Source organism: Ornithorhynchus anatinus, chromosome 11 (assembly GCF_004115215.2).
Source record: "Ornithorhynchus anatinus isolate Pmale09 chromosome 11, mOrnAna1.pri.v4, whole genome shotgun sequence".
In the NCBI taxonomy this organism is placed as follows: Eukaryota; Metazoa; Chordata; class Mammalia; order Monotremata; family Ornithorhynchidae; genus Ornithorhynchus; species Ornithorhynchus anatinus.
The window spans coordinates 59,897,206-59,919,061 of record NC_041738.1 but is presented as its reverse complement, the minus strand read 5'-3'; positions in this window follow the sequence as shown (position 1 = coordinate 59,919,061).

Genomic DNA, 21,856 nt, shown 5'->3' with positions numbered 1-21,856 from the left:
CCCATCCCCCCATCCCGTCCGGCCAGGACCGGCCTGAAGGGCACAGGGTGGGGAGAGCCCCCCGCCCCCCTCTATCGTCCCCATCCCCCCATCCCGTCCGGCCAGGACCGGTGGGGAGAGTCCCCCACCACCTCTATCTCCCCCATCCCCTCATTCCGTCCAGCCAGGACCAGCCGGTAGCGCACAGGGTGGGGAGAGCCTCCCGCCCCCCTCTATCCCCCCCTCCGGTCCATCCGGGGCCCGGCCCGCCCCCCGCCCCACCGGGGGATATGCGGTCTGGGAGCCCGATGGGGGCGGGGGGCGGCGGGGACACTTTAATCCGCTGCCAGCTCAGTTCTCGGAACTGGGCCCCATTCAGCAAACAGTCCGAGGCTACTCCCGGGGACGGCCGGTCTCTGGGCCAGGCTCCGGCGGGGAAACTGAGGCTCGGGAATTCGGTGGAAGGCCGCCTGGGGGGATCTGAGTTCGGGGGAGTTGGGTCGGGGCCGTTTTGGGGGGGTCCGTGTCGGACTCTCTGATCGTCCAATCTCGGCTTCCAGGGAGTAGTCTCCATGGTGTGACCTTTGGACATTTGACGGTCGCCCCACCCCCAGCCCCACAGTACTTTTCATTCAGTCATTCAGTCGTATTTATTAAGCGCTTACTGTGTGCAGAACACTGTAATAAGCGCTTGGGAACATACAACACAAAAATTAAGAGTGACAATCCCTGCCCAGAGCAAGTTCACCCTCTATATCTTTCTATTATAAATGATTTATTCGTCTGAATTTCAGCCTCCCCCTCTAGACTGGAAGCTAGTTTACTAATTGTATTGTAATCTCCCAAACGCTTAGTACAGTGCTCTGCACAAACTAAGATTGATTGATTGATGGCAGAGGGACCTGCCGAGATTCCTGGAGGTCAAGGGATTTTGGGATTTTGGAGGGATGGGAGTGAGAAGGGGTATTTCTCCAGCCAGTGACCTCCCCCAGTGCCCGGGCTGGGACGCGAAAACCGTTAGTCCTGGGACAGATCTGGTTCATTCATTCATTCAATAGTATTTATTGAGCGCTTACTATGTGCAGAGCACTGTACTAAGCGCTTGGGATGAACAAGTCGGCAACAGATAGAGACAGTCCCTGTCGTTTGACGGGCTTACAGTCTAATCGGGGGAGACGGACAGACAAGAACAATGGCAATAAACAGCGTCAAGGGGAAGAACATCTCGGAAAAACCGATGGCAACTAAATAGAATCAAGGCGATGTACAATTCATTAACAAAATAAATAGGGTAACTGGTCTGTCCCTGTACCGTCTTCCACAGAGACGGTGAGTGATAGGCCCAGGGTAAGAGGAGGACTCCCCCTCACCCCTCCAACCCTCCATCTCCACTCTCCAGAACTGGAACAGCGGTGGAGCCCCACAGCCAGGAAACCCTTCCCGATGCCTAACCTCAATCCCTCCTGCTGCTGCTGCAGGGGAAGCTTAAAGGTCGGACGGTGGAGGAATGATTCATTCATTCAATCGTTATGGTAATAATCATCATAATAATAGCATTTAAGTGCTTGTTTGTGCCAATCACTGTTCTAAGCATATTTATTGAGCACTTACTGTGTTAGAATGCTGTACTAAGCACCTGGGAGAGTACAGTACAGCAATAAACAGACATGTTCCCTGCCCACAGGGAGTTTACAGTCTAGAGTGGGTGGAGACAGGGTTTCGGGGTCCCCTCCCTGTGCCTGCCCATTCAGCCCTACACCCTCCTGCTCAGCCTGTTCAAGCCCACGTCTTCCAGAGAGTCTTCTGGATAGACCCACACGCCTCTCCTCGGCCCCTTGCACCATGTTCGCTTCTCCCCATCCCCGAAACCTCCATTTCCCAGCACCTTCCTCGTCCTGGCTGTGTCTGCTTATCCATTAAATAATAATAATAATGATTGCATTTGGTAAGCGCTTACTATGTGTCAAGCACTGTTCTAAGCGCAGGTGTCACTCTGACTTTCTCCCTTTACTCTCCCTGCCCACCCTCCTCCAACCCACAGCCTTTAAGTATCTATCTGTGGTTTTATTTATATGTATTGATGTCTGTCTCCCCGCCTCTAGAATGTGAGCTCATTGTGGCCACGGAATGCCACTGTTTATTGTTGTATTGTTTTTTCCCAAGAGCTTAGTACAGTGCTCTGCACACGGTAAGTGCTTAATAAATACGATTGAATGAATGAAAGTTTTTCAGGTTGGACCCAATCCCAGTCCCACATTTGGACTGAGACCATCTGAGTGTCCATCCTGCCTCTTCCATCCAGCTGGGAGCTGCTGGACGGGGCTCTGCTAGCAGTGGACAATGGACACAAGGGCCTGGTCCTCTCGGTTTGTTTTTTTAAATGGCATTTATGACTCTATTTATTGCCATTGTTCTCGTCTGTCCATCTCCCCCGATTAGACTGTAAACCCGTCAAACGGCAGGGACTGTCTCTATCTTTTGCCGACTTGTTCATCCCAAGCGCTTAGTACAGTGCTCTGCACATAGTAAGCGCTCAATAAATACTATTGAATGAATGAATGAATGAATTCATTCATAGAGAAGCCACGTGGCTCGGTGGAAAGAGCACGGGCTTTGGAGTCAGAGGTCATGGGTTTGAATCCCGGCTCGGCCACTTGCCAGCTGTGTGACTGTGGGCAAGTCACTTCACTTCTCGGTGCCTCAGTTACCTCATCTGTAAAATGGGAATGAAGACTGTGAGCCCCACGTGGGACAACCTGATTCCCCTGTGTCTACCCCAGAGCTTAGAACAGTGCTCGGCACATAGTAAGCGCTTAATAAATACCAACATTATTATTATTATTATGAATGAAAGCCGTTACTATGTGCCAGGCCCTTTACTAAGCGCCGGGGTACATAGAATCTAATCAGGTTGGACACAGTTCATGTCTCACTTGGGGCTCACGGCCTCAATTCCCATTTTATAGATGTGGTAACAGAGGCATAGAGAAGTTAAATGACTTGGCCCAGGTCACACAGCAAATGAGTGATGGAGCTGGGATTAGTATCCAGGTCCTTTTGACTTCCAGGCCCCTTCTCTATCCACTAGGCCACACTGCTTCTGCCTTCCTCCTCATCCTCCTCCCTGTCTGCCTCCTCCTTGCCAATCTCCTCCCTGCCTCCTTATTTGAATGCAGAGAAAGGAAGAGCGGAATTGCTGGTGAACCTTCCAATCAATCAAAAATCAGTCGTATATATTGAGCACTTACTGTATGCAGGGCACTCACTGTACTAAGTGCTTGGGAGAGTACAACACAACATTCATTCAATCATATTTATTGGGTGCTTACTATGTGCAGAGCACTTACTAAGCACTTGGAAGAGGACAATTCAACAATAAACAGCTCCATTTCCTGCTCACAACGAGTTTACAGTCTACCGGGGGAGACAGACATTAATATAAGTAAATCAACGACAGATATAGACAAAAGTGCTGTGGGGTTGAGAGGGAGGATGAATAAAGAGAACAAGTCAGGATGATGCAGAAGGGAGTGGGCAAAGGAGAAAGGAGGACTTAGTCAGGGAAGGCCTCTTGGAGGAGATGTGCCTTCAGTGAGGCTTTGAAGTGGGGCTTTGAAGTCTGGTGGATATGAGGAGGGAGGGCTTTCCAGGCCAGAGGCAGGACGTGGGCGAGGGGTTGGAGGTGAGACAGATGAGATGGAGGTACCGTGAGTTGGTTGGCATTAGAGGAGCGAAGTGTGAGAGCTGGGTTGTAGAAGGAGGGTAGCGAGCTGAGGTAGGAGGGGGCAAGGTGGGAGAGTTTTTAAAAGCCAATGATGAGGGGGTTTTGTTTGATGAGGTGTTTGGGCAACCACTGGAGTGTTTTGAGGAGCAGGGTGACATGTCCTGAACGTTTTTGTAGAAAAATGATCTGGCCAGCAGAGTGAAGTATGGACTGGAGTGGGGAGAGACTAGTGATGGATTGAATATTTGAGTTGAATTAAAGAGAGGAATCAAAGATAACACCAAAGTTGCAGGCTTTTGAGACAGGGAGATGATGGTGTTGTCTACAATGATGGGAAAGTCAGCAGGAGGATGGGGTTTGGGTGGGAAGGTAAGAAGCTCTGTTTTGGACATGTTAAGCTAGAGGTAACGGGAGGACATCCAAATAGAGATGTCTTGAAGCCAGAGGAAATGCGAGGCTGCAGAGAGGAAGAGAGATCAGGGCTGGAAATGGAGATTTGTTCTCCAAGAGAGTGGGCATAGATGGAGAATAGAAGGGGACCCAGAACTGAACCTTGAGGGACACCCCACCGTGAGGGGGTGGGAGGCAGAGGAGGAACTCGGGAAGGACTGTGAATAAGTGGCCAGAGAGATGAGGAGTACCAGAAGAGGATGGAGTCACTGAAGCCGAGATTGGATAACATTTCCAGGAGTAGGGGGTGGTTCACACTGTCGAAGGCAGTGGAGAGGTCGAGGAGGATTAGGATGGAGTAGAGGCCGTCGAATTTGGCAAGGTCATTGGGGACCTTTGAGAAGGCGGTTTCTGTGGAGTGAAGGGGAGGGAAGCCAGTGACTTTACAGTCTGGGAGGAAGGTTGGGGGGAGTATAGTGTAGAAGGGTGGAGTTCCTGGCCCTTCAGACTCCACCCCGCTGTCCCTGGGGGGCTGAGCCTGAGCCCCCCTCCACCCCCGGGCCCACCGAGAAGGAGCATGGGGAAGGCTCCGCAAAGGGGGCTGTGCCCCAGGCTCCAATAGCTGGAGCTGAGAGTCAATCATTAACTTTGGCCCCAGAGAGTCCCACTGACCCCTGGTCACTGGACCCACACCCTCTTTCCACCCTTCCCCCCCCCCCCCTTCATCAAGGCAGGGCTGCTTGGGGCTGGGGTGGGGGCTGCCTGGGGAGGGGCTAAACTGGGAGGGGGCGCTCAGGAGGAAGTGTGGAGGTGGGTCGAGGGGAGATCCTGGTGCCTTTTATTTCTCTGGGTTGTGGCCAGAGTCCAGCGGATGAGTGTGCAAATGTGGGGTGTGAGTGTGTGGGGGGGGAGGGGTTGTGTCTTTCTGACTGTGGAGGGGTGAGGGGATGGAGGAAACCCTTCCCTCTGGTCTGCAAAAGGAGAGGGGGCTCCCTCCGGGGGGCTATTCCGACCTATCCTGCAGGACTTGGGGTGACTAGACTGTAAGCCCGTCAAAGAGCAGGGACTGTCTCTATTTGTTCCCGATTTGTACATTCCAAGCACTTAGTACAGTGTTCTGCACATAGTAAGCGCTCAATAAATACTATTGAATGAATGAATGACTAAGAAGCAGAGACACAGCGTGGCTTAGTGGATACAGCGCCGGCCTGGGAGTCAGAAGGACCTGGGTTCTAATCCCTGCTCTGACAAGTGCCTGCTGGGTGACCTGGGCCAAGTCACTTCACTTCTCTGGACTTCAGTTACCTCATCTCTAAAATGAGGACTAAGAGTGTGAGCCCCATGTGGGCCAGGGACTGTGACCAACCTGACTAACTTGTCTCTACCCCAGTGCTTAAAACAGTGCTTGGCACATAATAAGTGTTTATTATTACTATTAATAATAATAATAATAATAGTCTTTGTTAAGGACTTACTATGTGCCAAACACTGTTCTAAGCGCTAATAAGTACTATTACTGTTATTATTATGAATAGTAGTAGTATTAACTGTAAGAGCCAGGGAAGAGGCAGACAGAATGTGATTTCCAGAGAGAGTCATTAATTAATTCATGGAATTTATTGAAGGCTTACTGTGTGCAAAGCACTGTACTAAACGCTTGGGAGAGTACCTTTGCCCCTGTCCCTGCTCCAGTCCTCGTCCTGTCCCCATCTCGGCCCAGATGAGTGACCAGATGAGCTCTGACCGCTCCGTGGCCACCTCGTTGTACTTCCCCCCATGAGGCCACAGGGGGGCGCCACGAGCACAGACTTGGAGGCGAGCAGGAGGAGGGGAAGGAGGAGGAGGAAGAAGAGGAGGGAAGGAGGAGGAGGAAGAAGAGGAGGGGAAGGAGGAGGAGGAAGGGGGGAGGAGGAGGAGAGAAGGAGGGGGAGGAAGGGGAGGAGGAGGAGGAGGAGGAAGGGGAGGAGGGGAGGAGGAGGAAGGAGGAGGAGGAGGAGGAGGAGGAGGCGGCTGCCGGGAGGGGAATGGACCGTCCCTAAGCGCAGCCACCAGGGGGCAGCGAAACCCCGGCGACCAGAGCACAGACTTGGAGGAAGAGGAGGAGGAGAAGGAGAAGCAGGAAGAAGAGGAGGAGGAGGACGAAGAGGAGAAGAGGAGGAGGAGGGCGAAGAGGAGAAGAGGAGAAGGAGGGCGAAAAGGAGAAGAGAAAGAGGAGAAGGAGGAGGAGGAGAAAAAAGGAGGAGGAGGAGGAAGAGGATGAAGAGGAGGAGGAGGAGGAGGAGGATGAAGAGGAGACGAGGAGGAGAAGGAGGACAAGGAGGAGAGCGAAAAGGAGAAGAGGAAAAGGAGGAGGAGAAGGAGGAAGAGAAGGAGGGGGAGGAGGAAGAGGATGAAGAGGAAAAGAGGAGGAGGAGGAGGAGGAGGCCGCCGGGAGGGGCTGGACCTCCTCAAGGCACAGTCACCAGGGGACAGCGAGACACTGTCGGGGCTGCGGGGAGGGAGGCGGTGGCCTGATCTAACCCCTCCGCCCCCCGACCCCTCCCCGAAATCCCTGCAAACTCAAGAGTGTTCTGTTAGTGATTATTCTTATTCTTTAGCATCATAATATAACATCATTGAAATAATATTCATTAATATAATAATAATAGTAGTGGTATTTAAGTGCTTACTACATGCCAGGCACTCTACTAACCGCTGGAGTGGTTACAAGCAAATGGGGTTGGATACAATCCCTGTCCCATGTGGGGCTCACAGTCTCAATCCCCATTTTACAGATGAGGTCACTGAGGCCCAGAGAAGTGAAGTGATTTGCCCAAGGTCACATAAGCAGACAAGGGGTAGAGCTGGGATGAGAACCCAGGTCCTAATGACTTCCAGGTCCATACTCTTGCCACTTCACCGTGCTGCTTCAGGGAGGGCGAGGTGGCGGAGGGCGGGGGGGCCCCATATAAAGGACTTCGGTTTCTCCTACGTCCACTCCAGCTCCTGGGACCTTTCTTCAGAGTCCGTCTGGCACCGTCTGGGGTTGCTGAACGGAGGTCACCCACCTATACTCGAGAAGCCACATGACCTAATGGCAAGTTCATGGGCTTGGGAGTCAGAGGATGTGGGTTCTAATTCCGGCTCCGCCACTTGTCAGCTGGGTGACTTTGGACAAGTCACTTAACTTCTCTGTGCCTCAGTGACCTCATTTGTAAAATGGGGATTGAGATTGGGAGCCCCACTTGGGACAACCTGATTACCTTGTATCTACCCCAGTGCTTAGAACAGTACTTGGCACATAGGAAGTGCTTAATAAATACCATCATTATTGTTATTATGACTTGGCTGCCAGATTGCGCTCTCCACTGGGCACTCTTCATTCATTCATTCATTCATTCATTCATTCATTCATTCATTCATTCGTATTTATTGAGTGCTTGCTGTGAGCCAAGTACTGTACTAAGTGCTTGGGAGAGTACAACAGTAAACATAGGAATCCTGAACCCCCCTGCCCTCTGATCCCAGAGAGGCTGCCGTAAATATTTGTAATTTGTTTATTAAATCTGTAATTATTTTCTATAATTATATCTGTAATTTATTATATCTCCCCCCCCCAAGACTTTAAGCTCTTTGTGAGCAAAGAATGTGTCTGTTTATTGTTGTATTGTCTTCTCCCTGGTGCTTAGTTTAGGGGTCTGCAAACAGTAAGCGCTCAACAAATCGATTGAATGATTGAAAAATTTATTTATTGATATTAATGTCTGTCTCCCTCCCCTCTAAATTGTAGCTCACTGTGGGCAGGGAATGTGTCTGTTGTATTGTACTTTCCACAGAGCTCAATACAGTGCTCTGCACACAGTAGGTGCTCAGACAATACGACGGATTGACTAAGTGACTGACTGGGGGGGGGGGTCCCCTCCCTACCACCATTTCTTCGCACTTGGTGCCAGTCTACCAGGCCTGCTTGGCATCGCCCCTGCTTGCCTGATGGTAGCCAGTGGGGGCAGGACTGGTGGAGCTTCGGGGACCGGAGGGGGGCAGGGTGGGCCTAATGGAGACCCCAACCTACCTCCCCAACCCCCATCCTGTCTCTCTGCCCCCCACCCCTGTCTCTCCACCCCCACCCTAACTCTCTCTGCCCCCACATTCCTCTCTGCCCCATTCTGTCTATCCTTGCACCCCCACTCTGTCTCTCTGTCCCCCACCCTGTTTCTCCACCCCCGACCCTGTCCACCCGCCCCCCATCCTGTACCCCCGTCCTTCCTATCTCTCCGCCCACCCACCCCCCACCGTCTCTTTTGCTCCCCTCCTTGTCTCTCTGCCCCTCACCAGTCTCTCTGCCCCACCCCGTCTCTCTCCACCCACCTGTCTTTCTGCCCCCCAACATGTCTCTTTGTACCCCATCTGTCTGTCCATCCCCTACTCTGTCTCTCTGCCCCCTCCCCTGTCTCTCTGCCTCCCACCCGCCTCTCTCCCCCTCACCTGTCTCTCTGCCTCCCACCCTGTCTCTCTCCCCCACCTGTCTCTCTGCCCCCCACACTGTCTCTCTGCCCCCCACACTGTCTCTCTGCCCCCTACACTGTCTTTCTGCCCCCTACCCTGTCTCTCTGCCCCCCATCCGCCTCTCTGCCCCCCACCTGTCTCTCTGCCCCACTCTGTCTCTCTGCCCCCCACACCCGTCTCTCTCCCCCCACTGTCTCACAGGTCATGCGAACATGCACGCAGTCACCGGACCCTCCCACACATCTGGGCCGGGGGTGGGAGGCGGCGGATTAGCCGGTTCACTGGCCGGATTGATGGCGGGGCGGATGGCGGGGCGGATGACCGGGCGGATGGTCGGACAGGTAATGGGCTGGAGAGGAAAGCGGAGCCGGAGACAGGGAATTTAACACTCGGCTGCCTCGGGGATGGGGGGCGGGGGAGGCAGACTGGGAGATCCCGGTTCCCCCCTCCCCCGGCCTCAAACCGGTTCCCTCCCCCTGTCCTTCCTTTTGCCCTCCCCTTTCCCTTCAGCCTCTCAGGCCTGGGGAAGGGCAAGAAGCAAACGGCAGCCCTTCCCAGAAACACGGGCAGATTCTAAGCGAGTGGGCTCCCACAGTCAATCAATCATACTTATTAATAATATGATGATAATAATAATTATGGTGTTTGTTAAGCACTTACTATGTGCCAGATACTGTTCTTAGCGCTGGGGTAGACACAAGATAATAGAGCTGGACACAATCCCTGTCCTACATAGGGCTCACAGTCTTAATCCCCATTTCACAGGTAAGGGAACTGAGGCACAGAGAAGCTAAGTGACTTCCCCAAGGTCATATAGCAGAGCACTGTACTAAGCGCTTGGGAGAGGATGATACAACAACATCACAGACACTATGTCTATTCCCCTGCCTCCAGGCAGACCTGGCCCTTCCTTTCCCTCCTCTCTTTCTTCCTCCTCCCTCTTCTCCATCTTCTCTTCTCTTCATCCTTGTCATCAAAAGACTTCCTAATGTCTAACCTCCATCCCTCTGATTGGAAGGGAAGCTGGTCTCCCCCAGTGAGACCCTGGGTGCCAACCTCCTACTGACCGTTCACCCTGAAATGCCAGGGAGAAACAGGGCCCATGGTGGAGTGTCCAGTCTGAGGAAAAACTTTAAAGCCCTGCACCACCTCGTCCTCTCCTACCTCACCTGGCTACTCTCCTACTACATCCCAGCCCGCACACTTCACTCCCCTTATGCCAGCCTTCTTACTGTGCCTTGGTCTCACCTAGCTTGCCACCGACCCCTCGCCCGCATTCTGCCGCTGTCCTGTGATGCCCTCTCTCCTCAAATCCGACAATGACTCCCTGACTTCAAAGCCTTACTGAAGGCCTATCTCCTCCAAGAGGCCTTCCCAGACTAAGCCCCCCCATTCCTCTTCTCCCACTCCCTTCTGAGTAGCCTTGACTTGCTCCCTTCGTTCTTCCCCTCCTTCCATTCATTCAATCGTATTTATTGAGTGCTTACTGTGTGCAAAGCACTGTACTAAGCACTTGGGAGAGTACGATACAACATCAGATACATTTCCTGCCCACAATGAGCTCACAGTCTAAAAGGGGAAACAGTAAGTGCCGGCCCCACAGCACCTATGTACATACCTGTAATTTATTTATTTGTATTGATGTCTGTTCTGTCCCCCTCACCCCCGAGACTGTAAACTCATTGTGGGCAGGGAATGTGTGTGTTTATTGTTGTATTGTCCTCTCCCAAGCGCTTAATATGATGCTCTGCACACAGTAAGCGCTCAATAAATACGATTGAATGAATGAACGATAGGTGCCAACTCCCGCCACCACCGCTGACCTTGGGCAACCGGAGAAGACTGTGGCCCTCTAATGCTGGAGGCTGGAGGGCCGCAGGGGGGAGGTCGGAGAGGCGGGGGGCATGGAGGGGGCCGGGGGATGGGGGAGATAAAATGGGGGTGAGGGGTGGCTTGGAGCTGGTGGGAGCTTGGTGGCAGTCGGGGGGACCCTGAGTGAAGCCAGTGTGACAATACTCAGTACTCCCAGGTTCCAGTCCAGTTGACCCTGAGTCAGGGTGGAATCATGAAGCTGAGAGAAGCCTGGGGAGGTCATCCTATCTATTCCCATCTCTGGGCAGTTTCCCTCGCCTCCCCCCGCTCACAGATACCTCACAGAGAAACAAGGAGGGCAACATTAATGGGTCTGAGGGCTTCAGGAGGGGAGGGGACCCAGGACACCAGAGTCCTTCTTGCTCATCCTCCGCTGAGACTGCTGGCCTTCATGGGCCCTGCCTCAGCTCAGTCCCCCTCCCTTGTCCAAGGCCCCCCACCTCTGCTGATGTCACCGATTAGATAAGAGTTTCCGTTGCTGCCACTAATGGGCTTTGGGGGCAGGTGGGTGGGATGGAGGTAATCGGCCGGATGAGGAGCAGCAGTGAGGCCGACTGTTTGCCCAAGATAAGGCAGGGCAGGGGATGAGGGAGGGAAGGGGGGCCAGAACGCATCAGCTCCTACTCCACTCTGGGTGTCCACATCTCAAACATTCCCCTTACCATCCCCCTGGGAGGGATGGTCCCTACCTCAGTTTCCTCACTTTCCCTCTGTGGAAGCCATCTTATCCAGCCCTCTGTCTCCATTCTAGGAAGATGGAATATCCAGCTAGGGCGAGGCCAGCCCCGGGGTGTGTGTATGTGTTCGTGTGTTTGTGTGCATGTCTGGGAGAACCTGTGTATATTCCTGAAACTGTGGAGTTTTTTCTGTGCCTTTGCATGTGTCAGTGTGTGTCTACGTAGAATTGATAATTGTGGCATTTCTTAAGTGCTTACTATGTGCCAAGCACAGTGCTAGGGTCTGGGGTAGATAAGATGATAATAAAAATAATAGTAATGATTATGGTATTTCTTAAGCTCTTACTATGTGTTCTAAGCTTTGGGGCAGGTACAAGGTAATCAGGTTGGACACAGTCCATGTCCCACATGGTGTTAACAGTCTTCATCCCCATTTTACAGATGAGGTAACTGAGGCCCACAGAAGTGAAGTGACTTACCCAAGGTCACACAGAAGCCAAGTGGCGAGCCGGAATTAGAACCCACATCCTGTGACTCCCAAGGCCCCAGGCTCTTGCCAGTAGGGTATGCTGCTTCCCCAGTACAATGATATCTGGGTTCTAATCCCGGTTTCCAAGGTGTCTGCTGTGTGACCGTGGGCAAGTTAATTCAATTGTATTTACTGAGGGCTTACTATGTGCAGAACACTGTACTAAGCACTTGAGAGAGTACAATATAACAATAAACAAGTCACTTCACTTCTTTGTGTCTCAGTTATCTCATCTGTAAAGTGGGGATTAAGACCGTGATCCCCAAGTGGGACATGGACTGTGTCCAACCTGATTAGCTCGTATCTATCCCAGCATTTAGAACAGTCCCTGGCACATATTAAGCATTTGGCAAATACCATTTACTATTAAAGTCCCTTAATTTAAAGTTCCTGTCCCCCAAGGGGCTCACAGTCTAAGGGGGTGGGAGACGAGTTGTATCGTACTCTCCCAAAAGCTTAGTACAGTGCGCACACAATAAGCGCTCAACAAACACCACCGACTGATTGAGAAGAGGAATTTTATCCCCATTTTACAGTTGAAGTAACTGAGATGCAGAGAAGTGAAGTGACTTGTCCAAGGTCACAAAGCAGGCCCATGGTGGAGCCAGGTTTAAAACGCAGATCTCCTGAATCCCAATCAGCACTAGGCCGCCCTCCTCCTCTCCTTCTCCTCCTCTTCCTCGTCCTTCTCTTGCTCGCCTTCCTCCTCCCTGCCCCTCATGGTGGGGGTGGGGGTCCCTGCTGGGCCGGAGCCATCCATCACCGGAGGGCGCGGCAGGTGGTAATGATTTTGCAGGCGAAGGCAGAGGTAACGGATTGCTGCTAACGAGTAAATAACTCCTAGTTCTCCTCGCTTCTTCCTTCCCTCCTTTCCCCTCCCCTCCCCTCCTGGCTGTTCAGCTCGCCCGCTGCCCTCCATCATACCCAGACCCTTCAGTGGCTTCGGGAGACCTCTGGACCCAGAGCCATGGGGGTGAGGAATAATAATTATAAATAATTATGATATTCGTTAAGCGCCTACTATGCGCCAAGGACTGATCTAAGCTCTGGGGTAGGTACAAGCTAATGATTGTCCCACGTGGGGCTCACGGACTTAATCCTCATTTTACAGATGAGGAACCTGGGGTACAGAGAAGTGAAGTGTCCTACCCAAGGTCACACAGCAGACAAGTGGCAGAGTCGGGATTGGAACCTACATCCTCTGACTCCCAAGGGCAGGGTCTTGTCACTAAGCCACTCTGCTTCCCTGTGGGATGGGAAGAGGGGCTGGGGGTCTTGGAGGGGGCTGAGGGAGCTAGAGGGTGGGGCAGGTGGAGGGGGTTTGGGGTCTTGGAGGGGGCTGGAACTGAAGGGGAGGGAGGGGCTGGGGGCCTTGGAGAGGGCTGGGAACTGAAGAGGAGGGACGGAGGGCTTTGGGGACTAGAGCTGGGGCAGGAAGATGGAGGCTGGGGAGGGGGCTGGGGGCTGACGGTGAAGGACCTGGGGGCTGGGGCCTGTCAGAGCCAGTCCAGAGCCTGGCAGGCAGCGACGGGAGACAGAGAGAGAGAGAGAGAGAATGGGGATGACTGATAGATGGATTGATTACTCGATCTATCAACTCTGTTGAATTGTACTCGAAGTATTTAGTACGGTGCTCGTGAGGCTCACAGAAAGTGCTCAATAAACACCATTGATTATGATGATGATGATGACGGATTGGTGGCTAGGACGATGTGCAGATATGCCGATGGCACCGTAAGCACCTTATGCCTACTAACTCCGTTGGATTGTACTCTCCCAAGCACTTAGTGCAGTGCTCCGCACTTTGTAAGAGCTCAATTCAGTCATTCATTCATTCGTATTTATTGAGTGCTTACTGTGCGCAAAGCGCTGTACTAAGGGTTTGAGAGGGTACACTACAACAAACAGTTAAATTCCCTGCCCACAGTGAGCTCACAGTCTAGAGGGGAAATAAATAAAAAATAAACAAATACCATTAATTGACTGACACGCTGTTCAGTGGCATCAACATTTAGACTGTGAGCCCGTTATTGGGCAGGGATTGTCTCTATCAGTTGCCGAATTGTACATTTCAAGCGCTTAGTACAGTGCTGCACATAGTAAGCGCTCAATAAATACTATTGAATGAATCAACACCACTGGGACTTTGGAGAAGACTTTGCTGCAGTCTGTTCCACCCATCCCGTCTCCCTCCCCGTACCCCACCCCCAGCTTGCTCCTTGCCCTGACCCCAAGATTCATTCATTCATTCAGTCGTATTTATAAAGCACTTACTGTGCGCAGAGCACTGTACTAAGCACTTGGAAAAGTACAATACGACAGTAAGCAGTGACAATCCCTGCCCTCACAGTCTTGAAGGGAAGAGACAGAGTGAAATAAGAATAAACAGACATCAAGATAAATAAATAGAATGACCTATATAGCTTATAGTCTAGAGAGGGAGACAGACATTAATAGAAAGAAATAAATGAGCGATATGGACATAAGTGCTGTGGGGCTGGGATTGGGGCGAAGAGCACAGGGAGCAGGTCAGAACAACGCAGAAGGGAGTGGGAGATGAGGAAAAGTGGGGCTCAGTCTGGGAAGGCCTCTTGGAGAAGATGGGCCTTTAATTAGGCTTTGAAGGGGGGGAGACTCATTGTCAGAGGAGGGAGGATATTCCAGATATTCTAGAGAAGCAGCCTGGCTCAGTGGAAAGAGCACGGGCTTAGAAGTCAGAGGTCATGGCTTCTTATCCTGGTTCTGCCACTTGTCAGCTGTGTGACTTTGGGCAAGTCACTTCACTTCTCTGGGCCTCAGTTCCCTCATCTGTAAAATGGGGATTAAGACTGTGAGCCCCACATGGGACAACCTGATTACCTTCTAATCCCCCCTCCTCCCCACCCCAGCGCTTAGAACAGTGCCTGGCACATAGTAAGCGCTTAACAAATACCATCATTATTATTATTATTATTCCAGGCCAGAGGTAGGACATGAACCAGGGGTCGGCCTGTAAACAGGTGAGATGGAGGCACAGTGAGAAAGTTAGCAGCACCACAGGACGGTGGGTGCTGGGTTGGAGAAGGTGAGAAGTGAGGTGAGGTAGGAGGGGGCAAGGTGATGGACTGCTTTAAAGCTAATGGTGAGGAGTTTTTCTTTGATATGAGGCAGGGACTGTGTCCAACCTGATCTGCTTGTATCCACTCCAGCGCTTAGTACAGTGCCTGGCACATAGTTGAGCCCTTAACAAATACCATAATTATTATTATTAAGGAGATGGATAGGCAACTCCCCCCATCCCCAGCTCACTCCCCAACTTAATGCACTGCACACAGTAAGAGCTGTATAAGTACGACTGACTGACTGGCTGAATGATCCCGAATTCACTCCCTCCCCCCTCCCAGCTTGCTCCCTGCTCCCCCAGCTCCTTCCCTCCCCAGATAACTTCCTCCCCGATCCCCAGGAGCCCCGGGATCCCAGATCCTGCTTAGGTCCCTGCGTCTCTGGGAGCTCCCCCGCCCCACCACCCCACCCAGACCCTACCCCTCAGGGAACCTAGGGACCCCAGGCCCAGCCTTCACTCCTGTCTCTATTAGATCCGCCCCACCTCCTGCCCTCCAGGAACCCTGGGAGGCTCCACTAGTGCTAACCTTTTCACTGTGTCTCCATCTTGCCTATCTTGCCACTGATCCCTGGCCCACATCCTTCCTGTGGCCTGGAATACCCTCCCTCCTCAAATCTGACAGACAATGGCTCCCCTCCTTCAAAGCCTTACTGAAGGGCTATCTCCTCCAAGAGGCCTTCCTGGACTAAGCCCTACCTTTTCTCATCTCCCACTCCCTTCTGTGTCACCCTGACTTTCTCCTTTTGCTCTTTCCCCCTCCCAGTCCCACAGCACTTAGGTCCATATCTGTCATTTTATTTCTTTGTATTCATGTCTGGCTCTTCCACCCCACCCAGACTGTAAGCTCCTTGTGGGCAGGGAATAGTGCCTGTTTATTGTTCTATTATCCTCTCCCAAGGTCTTAGTAATAATAATAATAATTATTATGGTATTTGTTAAGCGCTTACTATGTGTCAAGTTCTAAGCTCTGGGGTAGATCCGCCCTTTCCTCTCTGCCCAAACGGCTACTTTACTGCTACAGGCTCTCGTTATATCCCGGCTAGACTACTGTGTCAGCCTTCTCTCTGATCTCCTTTCCTCCTCTCCTGCCCCGCTCCGGTCTATTCTTCACTCCACTGCCCGGCTCATCTTCCTGCAGAAACAATCTGGGCTTGTCACTCCCCTTCTTAAACACCTCCAGTGGTTGCCTATCGACCTCCGCTCAAAACAAAAACTCCTCACTCTAGGCTTCGAGGCTCTCCATCACCTTGCCCCTTCATTCCTCTCCTCCCTTCTCTCTTTCTACTGCCCACCCTGCATGCTCCGCTCCTCTCCCGCCCACCTCCTCACCGTCCCCCGTTCTCGCCTATCCCGCCGTCGACCCCTGGGCCAAATCCTCCCGCGGTCCTGGAACGCCCTCCCTCCTCACCTCTGACAATCTAATTCTACACTCACTCCCTCGGTGAACTCATTCGCTCTCACGGCTTTGACTACCATCTCTACGCAGATGACACGCAGATCTACATCTCCGCCCCTGTCCTCTCCCCCTCCCTTCGGGCTCGCATCTCCTCCTGCCTCCGGGACGTCTCCACCTGGATGTCTGCCCGCCACCTAAAACTCAACATGAGCAAGACTGAGCTCCTCATCTTCCCTCCCAAGCCCGGTCCGCTCCCAGACTTCTCCATCACCGTGGATGGCACGACCATCCTTCCCGTCCCGCAGGCCCGCAATCTCGGTGTCATCCTTGACTCGTCCCTCTCGTTCACCCCACACATCCTATCCGTTACCGAGACCTGCCGGTTTCACCTCTACAATATCGCCAAGATCCGCCCTTTCCTCTCCACCCAAACGGCTACCTTACTATTACGGGCTCTCGTTATATCCCGGCTAGACTACTGTGTCAGCCTTCTCTCTGACCTCCCTTCCTCCTCTCTCGCCCCGCTCCGGTCTATTCTTCACTCCGCTGCCCGGCTCATCTTCCCGCAGAAACGATCTGGGCATGTCACTCCCCTTCTTAACAACTCCAGTGGTTGCCTATCGACCTCCGCTCCAAACAAAACTCCTCACTCTAGGCTTCGAGGCTCTCCATCACCTTGCCCCTTCCTACCTCTCCTCCCTTCTCTCTTTCTACCGCCCACCCCGCACGCTCCGCTCCTCTGCCGCCCACCTCCTCGCCGTCCCTCGGTCTCGCCTATCCCGCCGTCGACCCCTGGGTCACGTCCTCCCGCGGTCCTGGAACGCCCTCCCTCCTCACCTCCGCCAAACTGATTCTCTTTCCCTCTTCAAAACCTTACTTAAAAATCACCTCCTCCAAGAGGCCTTCCCAGACTGAGCTCCTCTTCCCCCTCTACTCCCTCTGCCATCCCCCCTTTACCTCTCCGCAGCTAAAGCCTCATTTTCCCCTTTTCCCTCTGCTCCTCCACCTCTCCCTTCCCATCCCCACAGCACTGTAACCCGTCCGCTCAACTGTATATATTTTCGTTACCCTATTTATTTTGTTAATGAATTGTACATCGCCTTGATTCTATTTAGTTGCCATTGTTTTTACGAGATGTTCTTCCCCTTGACGCTGTTTAGTGCCATTGTTCTTGTCTGTCCGTCTCCCCCGATTAGACTGTAAGCCCGTCAAACGGCAGGGACTGTCTCTATCTGTTGCCGACTTGTTCATCCCAAGCGCTTAGTACAGTGCTCTGCACATAGTAAGCGCTCAATAAATACTATTGAATGAATAATTCTCTTCCCCTCTTCAGATCCCTACTTAAAACTCACCTCCTCCAAGAGGCCTTCCCAGACTGAGCTCCCCCCTTTTTCCCTCTGCTCCCTCTACCCACCCCCTTCACCTCTCCGCAGCTAAACCCTCTTCTCCCCCCTTTCCCTCTCCTCCTCCCCCTCTCCCCTCCCACCCCCTCAACACTGTACTCGTCCACTCAACTGTATATATCTTCATCACCCTATTTATTTTGTTTATTTTGTTTAATGAGATGTACATCACCCTGATTCTATTTATTTGCCATTGTTTTTATGAGATGTTCTTCCCCTTGACTCTATTTATTGCCATTGTTCTTGTCTGCCTGTCTTCCCCGATTAGACTGTAAGCCCGTCAAAGGGCAGGGACTGTCTCTATCTTTTGCCTACTTGTACATTCCAAGCGCTTAGTACAGTGCTCTGCACATAGTAAACGCTCAGTAAATACTATTGAATGAATGAATGAATGAACAAAGTAGTTAGGTTGTCCCACATGGGCCTCACAGTCTTAATCCTCATTTTGCAAATGAGGTAACTGAGGCACAGAGAAGTGAAGTGGCATGTCCAAGATCTCCCAGCAGATAAGTGGTGGAGCCTGGATTAGAACCCATGTCCTCTTACCTCCAAACCTATGTTCTTTCCACTAAGCCATACTACTGTAGTTTAGTGCGCTATACACAATAATAACTCAGTAAATACAATTGAATGAATGAGTGTAGGAATGAATTCCTGTCTCTATGGGACTCCCCCAGCCCCCCAGCCCCCTAAGAAGCCAGGAACCCCAGCACCTGCCTTTGTCCCTGCTTCTTTGGGACTCCCCCAGCTTCTTGCCCTCTAGGACTCCAAAGATCCCAGCCCTGCTTGTTCCCCAGCTCTTTGGGACTTTTCCAGCCTCTGCCTCTTGCTGTGGCCCAGAAGCCTGACCGGACAGAGGAGAGACCTCTCATAGAGGAGAGAGGGCAGCAGGGGAGGGGAGAAGGCTATGATCTGAGGAGGATCTCAGGGCCATTTGCCACTGTTTGGAAGCTGGGTGGGAAGTATGTTTATGAGATGGAGACAGAGGCAGATAGAGACAGACAAATAATCATAAATGTGGTTTATTCAGCGCTATGTGCCAAGTTCTGTACTAAGCACTGGAGGAGATATGTAATATGAGCTGATTGGCTACAGAGACTCACAGTCTAAGGGGGAAGGAGAACAGTTGCTTTATCCCAATTTTTACAGATGAAGAAATGAGGCAAAGGGAAGCAAACAGCTTGCCTAATGTCACACAACAGGTGAGTGACAGGGTCAGAATTAGAACCCAGGTACCCTGACTCCGGACTCCTGGCTCTTTCCACTAGACCGTGCTTCTTCAGAGACAGAGAGACAGAAAGACTGCGAGCAAGAGACAGACATGTAGACAAATTGACAGGCAGGCAGAGAGTGGGTGCAGACAGAAAAAGATAGCCAGAGCCAGAGCCAGGCAGATATAGAGACAGAAAGATGAAGTGGGTGCAGACAGAGAAAGATTAACAGCCAGAGACAGGCAGACCCAGAGACAGTCAGAAAGATTGACAGCTGAAAACAGGCAGACACAGTGACAGATTGGCAGAGGGTGGGTGCAGAGGCAAAAAACTGGCAATCAGAGACACAGAGAGGCAGACAGTGGCAGAGAGAGAATGACAGTCAGCCAGAGACAGGGAGGCACAGTGAGAAACTGGCAGAGAGTGTATGTGGTCATTTTCCATGTGTCGGTGTCTGCACACAGTAAGCCCTTAGTAAATAATATTGAATGAAAAAAGCTTAGGGTCTAGTTGGGAAGACAGACATTAAAATGAATTAGAGATAGGGGAAGTGGCAGAGTGTAAGGAGATAGACAACAGTGTTCCAGCGCTTAGAACAGTGCTTGGCACATAGTAAGCGCTTAACAAGTACCATTAAAAAAAAGTGTTGTGGGGCTGAGGGGAGTATCCAAGTGCTTAAGAGATGCAGAGCCAAGTACAAAAGTGATGTGGAAGACCAGGCTATTACAGGGTCGCCCCTGTGGTCATCTTTGAGCATTCCGTGACAAGAGAAGCAGCGTGGCTCAATGGAAAGAGCATGGGCTTTGGAGTCAGAGGTCATGGGTTCAAATCCCGGCTCGGCCGTTTGTCAGCTGTGTGACTTTGGGCAAGTCACTTAACTTCTCGGTGCCTCAGTTACCTCATCTGTAAAATGGGGATTAAGACTGTGAGCCCCACGTGGGACAACCTGATTCCCTTGTGTCTACCCCAGCGCTTAGAACAGTGCTTGGCACATAGTAAGCGCTTAACAAATACCAACTGAGTCAGAAGGACCTCGGTTCTAATGCCGGCTTTGCCATTTGTCCACTGGGTGACCTCAGATCAGTCACTGAACTTTTCTGTGCCTCGGTTACCTCACCTGTAAAATGGAGATTTAAGACTATAAGCCCCATGTGGGACAGGGACTGTGTCCAACCTGATTATCTTGTATCTTCTCCAGTGTTTAGTACAGTGCCTGGCACATAAGTAAGCACTTCACAAATTCCATAAACAATATAGTAAGCGATGTGACCCTGCCTCCATTCTGCTTTTATTATTACTATTGTTATTATTGTATTAAGCGCTTGCCATGTGCCAAGCACTGTACTAAGCGCTGGGTTAGATACTAAATAATATAATACAATCGACCAATCAATCATATTTATTGAGCACTTATTGTGTACAGAGCACTGTACTAAGCCCTTGGGAAAGTACAATATAACAGAGTTGGTAGACCCCAGAAAGAGCTTACTATCTAGAGGGGGAGAGAAACAGTAAGAAAAATAAGTAAATTACAGATATGAACCAAGAGCTGTGGGGCTGAGGGAGGGCAAGTCAGGGTGACACGGAAGGGAGTGGGAGAAGAGGAAATGAGGGCTTAGGGAAGGCCTTTTGGACAAGACATGCTTAAGTAGGGCTTTGAAGATGGGGAGAGTCATTGTCGTTTTGATATGAGGAAGAAGGGCATTCCAGGCCAGAGGTAGGACATGGGCATGAGGTTGTCAGCGAGGTAAACAAGGTCGAGGTACAGTGAGTAGGTTGGCAATAGAGGAATGAAGTGTGTGGGCTGGGTGGTAGTAGGAAAGCAGAGAGGGGAGGGAGGAGGGGGCGAGCTGATTGAGTGCTTTAAGTAGTTTCTGTTTGTTGTTATCCCACCATCAACCCCATGCCCTGACCTCCTTCAGGCCTGGACCCCCTTTCCCCTTCATAACCGTCAGCCCACCTCCCCACAACTTCAAAACCCTCCTTAAATCACATCTCCTCCAAGAGGCCTTCCCTGACTAACCCCTCATTTCCCCTACCCACCATCTCCTCAGTGTCACCAAGGCACTTGGCTGTGTGCCCCTCAAGTACAGGGATATATAGCCCCCCTCACCTTTATTCATCCCCCCTCCCAGCCCCACAGCACTTATGTACAGATGTGTCATTCATTTATTTATATTAATGTCTGTCTCTGCCTCTAAACTGTAAGCTTGTTGTGGGCAGAGAATGTGTCTGCTTATTGTTGTAGTCTCCCAAGCGCTTCACACAAAAAGTGCTCTGCGCACAGTGAGTGCTCAATAAATATGACTGAATGAAGATGACTGAATGCAGGAAGTACTTTAATCCTCACCTCAGCCCCACAGCCCTTATGCACACATCCTCATACTCTACTACTTCCACTATAGATAATTTATCTTAATGTCTGTGTCCCTGTGTAGACTAAACCTGTGGGCATGGATGATGTCTGCCAACTCTATTGTATTGTTCTCTACCAAGTGCTTACTACAGTGCTCTACACACAGTAAGTGCTCAATAAAGTTCACTGATTGATTGAGAGGAGGAGAGGGGAGTGACACAGATTCAGATGGATGGGCAAGTACCTTTCCCTTCAGCCTTTCCTTCCAAACTGGGTTCTAAATATAGAATTTGTTAAACTCTTACTATGTGCCAGGCACTGTACTAAGCACTGGACTAAATGCCAGCTAAGAGTTAGACACAGTTGATGTTCCATATTGGGCTCACAGTCTTAATCCCCATTTTTCAGATGAGGAAACTGAGGCACAGAGAAGTAAAGTGACTCACCTAAGGTCCCACAGCAAAGTGGGATCAGAACCCAGGTCCTTCTGACTTCCAGGCCCAGGGCTCTAGCCACTAGGCCACCCTGCTTCTCTGTCATCTCTGAGTGGGCTTGAGGGAAGGATGGAAGTCTTTACCAGGAGTTGGGGTATCAAGGCCAGCTGCTGGGATTCAGGACACCATATTCCACTGCCCCATCCCTGCCCATGACACTGGAGTCTCCAGGCAATGTTGGGGTTCCCTCCCAGAAGGCTATTCTAAATCTCACTTCATTGCACTAAGTGCTCTGAG